Below are 9,188 nucleotides of genomic sequence, written 5' to 3'. Positions count from 1 at the left end.
TTTTTGTTCAGAATCATTTAGCTCCATGGATTCTACACGTCAGAGATGTAACTTCTGTTCCACTAACACCCTTTGCACCGTATTTTTTGAAGCGTGCCTTTCACGATGGTATTGGAGTGAGCTTATTGCTGAAGAGTCTCGAACACGATCCAAAACCTTCTCCTCAAATTGTAACGTTCAATAAATTCTTGCTGTGAACCTTGGTCTGCTCTCAGTGGCTTGAAGAACTCCGTAGTAAGCTTTCGTTAATGTCGAATAAATCCTTCCATTTGGTTGAAATCATTTGTGTGGCTTTTTTTCTGTATGGTTGTTAGGCTTTCTGACATAAAGGCAGTACCAAATATCAAATGTATGTCTAGAAGTTCTTGTGGGCCATATCGCTCCAACGTGAACTGTAAACAATGGTAAACTCCATCATCGACGCCTCACTAACAACTGTACATATTTTTCCAGAAAACGCTACCACCGCCAATCATGCAGGCAGTCTGTCGTTTGTAAGCATTGTCACCATTTGGTTTTTGTTGTGGTAACGGCAGCTGTGCTTGCAGAATAAATTACGTGAATTCGATTCATTGAAAACATATGCGGTGTTTATGTGCCAGTTTTTGCAAGACAAGAGCATACAGACAATCGCGATAACTTTGTACCACTGTGTACCATTTTTTTAAAATACTGGAGACAAAATAAATTACAAATGTTAGATCTGTAGTTACTGAGTGCCTGTAAAAGTGAAAATGTCTACTAATTATATCCCATTAGAGTCAAATTTCACTTTTAATGCTGGTAAAAAAGTAAGTCTGTCATTCAGAATAACTGTAGACCAGCCTTAAAAAAAACAAAGAGTTTCTTCTATATATAACGCTCTTTGTAAATATAGTTCCTACCAAAGGAAATCAGATGACACTAAGAAATAAAAACAAACAGAGCTAATTCAGTGGTGCAGGTTTACTCCCAAATATCAAGATATTTATGTCGACCTGTCATTGTTCAACTTAAATCACTATCGCCAGAAGCTCTCTTCGCAGCCGAGGCAATTAAAGGATAATCACAAGCCAAAGTGCTTGTAAAAGGTTTGAAAGACAACTAGAATACCAACTAGAAATCACAGAGGTAATAAAACTGTTAGTTTTACTACAAAATAATGCTCGTAGGTAGAGCAGAAGCCATTTGAAACAAAAAGTGGTAAGTGGTACAGAGATAGCCTGATTGGCAAATAGTTAGTCTGATTGACTGCACCGGTGTGACAAAAGCTGCGAGTAAAAATTGTGAGTAATCATAAAAGTTGTCGCGAAACATTTTCACATAGCGAAATTACGTGTAAAAGTAGATACATTTGCAAACTTTCCAAATAACTTCACAAAGACATCACTTTGTAGAATACGGCTTGCTAAATGGTAATGCACGGAATGTCCTGCAGAGCCAATTATTTTAGAGAGTGAGGTAAGGATCACCAAAAAAGTTTTGTAATGTTTTCATATGTTGTCTGTCATCGTAAATAATTCACCTTAACTGCACTGGAAAGAAGATGAGTAAATGCGCTGCAAGAGTAGTGAAAAAGATCCTTGACTCTGTGTTTATCTGCGGTTCGCTTGCTCGCTGGTCAGTTGTACATTGCTGGGTAATTCTTCTTTGAGGTATAGCAGCGAGCAGTTGAATGTTTAGAGAAGGGCGTTTGATATTTGTGAATATGGACCACATTATATGTAAATGAAAACATCTTTGTAACAAAATGTTTGATGCAGAAATATTTTCGGACGTGTTTTCCAAGGTAATTAGAGAGTGCGCAAAAATGAAATGATTGTTTGTCAGAACTCTTAATTGGAGGAAATCTTTTTCACTCAGATAACTAATAACGTTCATGATTAGTGTTCATTTTGTTTTCATTATGTCCCAAATAACGCAAGTGGTTGGAGTGCCTGTAATTTTTGTATTGAGAGAATTCCTTAGCTGTTAGGGTCTTCTTAGGTTGTCTTTTTCGACAATAATCGGAGGTTAATTTTTCAAGAACAAGTTCCGTCAGAGCAAAACCCTCTTACATCATTCCTAGTACAGTTTTAAATATTTTGTCGACTGCAACTGCACCTTACATCATATGAAGCGTCAGATTGTTTCTGAAAAGCAAAAAACAGATTTTATATTTAGCAGTTTATTGTTTTCTTTAGCTGCCGCATCTGCTGATTTCTATTTGCTTTCTAAAACGTCAGTATACACCAAACATAAAACAACACGCTAAGCATGTGTCAGGACATATCTCACTTTGCATTCTTATAAGGAAACAGTTCGTTGCCAGATTCATCAGATGTTGCGCTCAGCAAGCAGATCAATTTATAGTGAATAGTGTAAGCAACCTCAAACAATTTTTCTACTGATTAGAACAGTATTTTATTTTTGTGGACATTTCAAGCCAGAAACTACACTACATGTCACGGAGCTTTCACAGTCTACTTCAGGACTGAGTTTCATTTAAATAGTTTTCATTGAGTACACAATTAGTAATTGTTGGCACTTCATTAGATGAGTTTTCACTATTTCAAGTTCAATGTTTCACTAAGTTTATAGTGTGGTTCCACAACACCGCTCACATGGGCAACACAGTGTCAACCAACAGTCAGTATTGCGTTATAGTTGAAAGCGATATATTAACCTCAGGTTACACTAGGAGAAAGTTCTTTAAAAAGAGAATTTTTGTTATTTTCATTTATAGTTAAATGTTTATAGAAAGCTTATAGTTTTAGGCCTATTTTTCGTTTCTGTAATCAGTATATACAATTTAAAAATTGTGGGTTGTCTCTGCGTGCCGCCAAAGCTTCGCATGCCAATTTCCTATCCCCTTAGGGGGTTATATGATGTGGTAATCCTCCATCCCCCATCCATGAAGAATTTTGTGTTTTGGAACTGCAGGCGTTAGTTATGAATATATGGGTGTCTAAAGATGGCATTTGTTCGCTACAACATAATAAACGTAAGCCTGGTTAGTCGGTGCGTGACGCTATAACTCCGCCGCACACTCCCGCATATCAATATGGATTACATGATAAGGTAGCCCTCCATCCCCAATCATGAGGAAGGTTTAGTTTGAATTACACGGCTTGGGTTCGAAGATGTGTGTGTCAAAAGAGATCAATGAACTTCTCATCTGTAGACAGTGATATAGCTTGGAATCGAGTGCCGCAGTGGACAAGACTGGCCAGAATGTACCTTCTACAATACTCGAAAATGTTGGAGTACGTTGCAGAACGTTCCAAAACGTTGTCGAATCTCCCAGAAGATTCTAGAATATTCTTGATCTCCGAGATAATCCGGAGTTAATGAGAGGTGCATCACTCGCACATTCTGGATATATTCGGCAAATGCTTCCAGCTATTCCAGATCAACTCCCTGAGATGGAATCAATGCATGTTTGAAGCAATCACTTCTTTTGTTTCGAGTAGGGAAAGTACAATAAAGAACTCAACTTTCCAATGATGAAAAAGCGAAACATTTTGTCTACAAATTCTTACAAATTAGCGAAGGCATTCATCCAACTGATTGTGTAATTGACCGAACTGAACTCACAAATGATTTATGTAACATTTTTAAAAGCCTAAATGAATTAATTGTTAAATTTTTGCAAATTACTTGAGTCGTGCGTGGTTCGTGTTCGTGCCATATCTCATTTCACATCCTGTTTTAACTTCACTTCTACCTCGTTATGTTAATTTCAATTACTAGTGTCACTAATTGCCGCCTTGCCTGCCCGTGAGCGGCAGCAGCAGGGCGTATTATCTTTGCTGACTGCTATTACTTCCAGGTTGTCGAGTGTTCAGAGTCAGTTCGGATCTGCTAGTGAGTTGGGAGGCGCTAGCAATGCAGCTCGGACCTGGCAGTGTTTGACTTAGGACGCAGCATAAGTTCAATCGGGGTGCGGCTGCAGTGAGGTCCGGACAGCCATGACACGCCCGACGGTTGCCTGTACATATCACTTGAGTGCGGACCACCTTGGTTTGTCGTCGGTCGGTCGTCTTGTCGGACGTCGTGTATGTTGGCCGGCGATCCCTTATGGGTTGCCTGCGTGTGCCCTTTCTTGATTTGCCCTTGTTATTGCACAGTCGCTGCCATTAGTATTTTCTAGTCCTTCGTGCAAGTGTTCGTAAAACTGTGTGTAGCTTGTCATAGCGACTGCTCAGTTATTTTGGTGCTTTCTCCGTACTGATGTGTGGCAGTCGGTCGGTTAGCATGGAGCAGCGAGGAAATCTCCGCAGAGCGTAGTTTGGCCGGGCGCGCTGGCGGTCTCTACACAGTGTCGGAGTGTGTGGGGCTGTTCCCATTGCTACGAGGTCCGTGGCTCACCAACCCTGCACACGAAATGTTGAGTTTGGATTTAATTTATCAGCAAGTCCAGACTGTTCACGATGTGTCGTCTGGTTCTCGTTAGTGGCTGTCGGGACATTCCCGCGAGCAACAACATGTGTGTTTGAGTTGGCGAAGGTTTAGCCACCATCCGGTGTGGTCTAACTGTATTTGGTTATCTGCAATTGAGGTGCACCAGCGGAATTTTCTGCCTCGCGGCCGTTAAGGTTCTGGTTACCTTCCCTGGCCGTTGACGTAAATTCAAGCAGTGTGGTTCAAATGGCTCTGAGCACTATGGGACTTAACATCTGTGGTCATCAGTCCCCTAGAACGTAGAACTACTTAAACCTAACTAACCTAAGGACATCACACACATCCATGCCCGAGGCAGGATTCGAACTTGCGACCGTAGCAGTCGAGCGGTTCCGGACTGAAGGCCTTAACCGCGAGACCACCGCGGCCGGCCCAAGCAGTGTCCTTTCCTCACCGTGTTGTCGCTGTCCAGCACGGTGTGTAGTTTGACAGCTTAATGTATGCTTGGTTGTGGGTGTCCATGCCTTTACGTTTGCATTGAACTCCTGGTTGTGTGCTGGTCGAGTTGAGCGGAAGTTACCTCGCCTGTGGGTCCGCTGACTGTCTGTTGGTTGGTTTGTCGTCGGATCGAGAATGGTTGGGCCGACTGCCTGTCTCACTTAAGTGATCGTTAGTATTTCAAGTGCTGTCCGACCCCCGAAACTTCTGAGCGCCGTTAGCTGCACTGCCTTTCTTATTTTCTGTTGTATGTATTTGTATGGCTCATAGCCGATGGTTTTGAATTAAAATTGAATTGTTTTTAGTGGTGTTTTAAGTCATCGGCCTTCGGCCGTTTTAAAATTAAAGCTTCTAGCTTCTCAAGTATTAGATTGTTTGGGGCCTTCAGCCTAATTTAAGATAAGGCTCTGTTGTTTAAATTTATTTTACCTTGAGTTTTAAGTCATGGGGCTTTCAGCCGCTTTTAAATTAAGGATCTTTGTCTTTCGAGCAACAGACTGTTTGGGGCCTTCAGCCTGATTGAAGATAAGGCGTTCTGCCTTGGGTTTTTTTATTTAATTTTACCTTGAGTCTTAAATCATTGGCCTTCAGATGTCTTTAAATTAAGGTTGTTGCTTTTCAAGTGATGAATTTTTGGGTCTTCAGCCAAATTACAGAACTTACTTAATGTGAGGCCTTCTGCCTTCTAAATATTCTTTTTGACGTCTGAATTTTGGGTTAATGGCTTTTAACCTTTTTTTACGAGAGTGTGGTGTATTCAGCCGATAGCTAAGTTCATGAATTTGTACTGTAATGTTTGGTCAAATAAATAAAGTTATATGTGTTCGAGTGTAACTGACAGCCGCTCATTTTGGCCCCTTTCCACAATTCCAACTACCTGTCCTGTCCCGCGGGTTCAGCATGGCGTTTCATTACTCAAGTTGGTTATTTGAAAAAGCCATTTTAGGAGTAAGAAAAGAAGTAGTTGACGGCGTTAATTTAAATTTCAAGACAATAAATGGTCGTGAACAGTTATCAAATAGTGTAACTGAAGGAAAAATAATATCAGGAAAAGGTAAAGAAAAAAGAGCATTTATTCCGAGGACTCAGCTCATGTCTTTCGAATTGCCCCCGCAATTCAAAAGACTACAATTTCCAGTGAGATGAGCATTTAGTAGCTCTACGAAACAGGGACAAACACAAACGGTAAGATATTTGATACTAATTTGAAAAAATCAAGCTTTTCTCACAATCAGTTAAAATTAGCTTGCTCTATGGATGGCAAACCAAAAAAATGTATGCATCTACTAACCAAATAACATGCTGTGACAAATGTAGCTCATAAGTAAGTGCTGTGATAGAATAAGTTATGTATGAAATATATGAACAGAGCAAAGTTTTCTTTCACTACATTAAATATAGCTCTACTGAAAATATGATGATATAGTACAGCTTTATAATATCTATTTTTACATCTTCATATACATGGATACTCTGCAAATGAAACTTAAGTGTCTGGCACAGGGTTCATCGAACCACCTTCACAATAATTACTATTACAAAAGAAGACCTATATCTTACGGTGCGAGCTCTGATTTCTCTTATTTTACTCTGACCTATGTAGATCTGTGACAATAAAATATTTTCGCATTCGGAGGAGAGAGCTGGTGATTGAAATTTCATGAGAAGATTCCGTCGCAACGAAAAACGCCTTTGTTTTAATGATGTCCACCTCGAATCCAGTATTATTTCAGTGACACTCTCTCCCCTGTTTCTCTGTAACACAAAACGTGCAGCTCCTCTTTGAACTTTCTAGCTGTACTGCCTTAACTCTATCTGTTAAGAATCTCATAACGCGCAACAGTACTCCAAAAGAGGACGGGCGACTCTAGTGTAGGCAGTCTCTTTAGTAGATCTGTTGCATTTTCTAATTGTTCTGCCAATAAAAAATACTGTTCAGTTCGCCTTACGCACAGCATTTTCTCAGTGTTCGTTCCAATTTAAGTTCTTTGTACTTGTAGTTCCGGCTTATTTAGTTGAATTAACAACCTTTAGATTTGACTGGTCTGTAATGTAACCGACGTTTAACGGATTCCTTTAAGCAGGCATGTGGATGACCTCACACTTCTCATTATTTAGTGTCAACTGCCAAGTTTCGCAGAGACCGATGACCTCGCTGTCTGGTCTCCTTCCCCAAACAACCCAAACCCAAGTTTCGCACCATACAGATACCTTTTTCTAAATGATTCTTTTAATATATACAGGGTGTAACATTTATAAGTGTAATTAGTATTATATGTGGTACGTTAACGTTTTTCTTGCTCTGCGACAAACAGTGTTCCTACAAACTCGTCACAAACTTTACGATCCAAAGTCTTCTGCATGCTTGGAACTGCATCATTAAGTGGACTTCGCTTCTCAGTACAGACGTGCTCGCTCTTCAACACCAAATCTATTGCAGAGTGTAAAACAAGCATTCTTTTGACTACTTTGATGCAGCTCGCCACGAATTACTCACCCGTGCCACCCTTCACCTCAGAGTAGAACTTGTAGCACTTGCAACCCACATCCTCAGTTATTTGCTCGATGCATTGCAATCTTGTTTTCCTCTACAGTGTTCACACTCTATAATCCCCTCTATAGCCGTGAAAGTTATTCCATGATGTCTTAACAGATGTCCTGCCGTACTGTCCCTTCTTCTGGTCAGCATTTTACATATATTCCTTTCCTCGCCAATTCTTCGGAGAACCTCTCATTCCTTACCTTACCAGTCCACTTAATTTTCTACATTCTTCTGTATCAACGTATCTCAAATGTTTCGGTTGTCATCTGTTCCGGTTTTTCCACAGTCCATGTTTCACTACCATACATTGCTGGTACAGAACATAAGATTCTGAGAAATTACTTCCTCAATTTAAGGCTTATGTTTGATACTAGCAGACCTCTCGGCCAAGAGTGACCGTTTTGGTAGGGCTAGTCTGCTTCTGATGTCCTCCTTGCTCCGTCCGTTCTGTGTCATTTTGCTGCCTGGGCAGCAGAATTCCTTTATTTCATCTACTTCGTGATCACCAATCTTGATGTTAAGTTTCTCGGTGTTTCTCATTTCTGCTACTTCTCATTACTTTCTGGTTTCTTAGATTTACTCTCAGTCCAGTCATTCCATTCAACAGACCCTGTAATTCTTCTTCACTTTCACTCAGGATAGCAATGTTATTAGCGAACCTTACCATTTATATTCTTTCACACTGAAATGTAATCCCGTTCTTGAATCTTCCTTGTATTTCCGCCATTGCTTCATCGATATATAGATAGAACACAGGCGGCGAAAGACTACATCCTTGTCTTATATCCTTTTTAATCCGAGCACTCCGTTCTTGCTCTCCCACTCTTATTGCTCCACCTTTGTTCTTGTACGTACTAAGTGGCAACTTGAATGTATAAGCTGCTAAGCTGATTGCGCGATAATTCTCGACTTGTCGGCTCTTGCAATCTTCTGAATTGTGTCGATGATGTTTCTCCGAAAGTCAGATGGTATATCGCCAGACTCATACATTCTATACTCCAGCGTGAATAGTCATTTTGTTGTCACGTTCCTCAATGATTTTAGAAATTCCGGTGGAATATAGTCCAGCCGTACTTCCTTTTTCGATCTTACGTCATCCAAAGCTCTTCTAAATTTTGATTCTAATACTGGATCCCACATCGCTTCTATATTGACTCCATTTATTCTTCCATCACGTCATCAGACAAGTCTTCGCCCTAATAGAAGCCTTCATTGTACTGTTTCCACCCACCTGCTCTCTCCTCTGCGTTGAACACTGGAATTCGCATGGCACTTTTGATGTTATCATTCTTGCTTTTAATTTCACCGAATGTTGTTTTGACTTTCGTGTATACTGAGTCACAATCATTTCTTTCCAATGTAGTCATTTCGCCTTAGCTTCCCTGCAGTTTCTACAGGGTTATTACAAATGATTGAAGCGATTTCACAGCTCTACAATAACTTTATTATTTGAGATATTTTCACAATGCTTTGCACACACATACAAAAACTCAAAAAGTTTTTTTAGGCATTCACAAATGTTCGATATGTGCCCCTTTAGTGATTCGGCAGACATCAAGCCAATAATCAAGTTCCTCCCACACTCGGCGCAGCATGTCCCTATCAATGAGTTCGAAAGCATCGCTGATGCGAGCTCGCAGTTCTGGCACGTTTCTTGGTAGAGGAGGTTTAAACACTGAATCTTTCACATAACCCCACAGAAAGAAATCGCATGGGGTTAAGTCGGGAGAGCGTGGAAACCATGACATGAATTGCTGATCATGATCTCCACCACGACCGATCCATC

This window comes from Schistocerca nitens, chromosome 1, assembly GCF_023898315.1.
Source record: "Schistocerca nitens isolate TAMUIC-IGC-003100 chromosome 1, iqSchNite1.1, whole genome shotgun sequence".
Classification (NCBI taxonomy): Eukaryota; Metazoa; Arthropoda; class Insecta; order Orthoptera; family Acrididae; genus Schistocerca; species Schistocerca nitens.
This window is presented reverse-complemented; position numbering follows the sequence as displayed.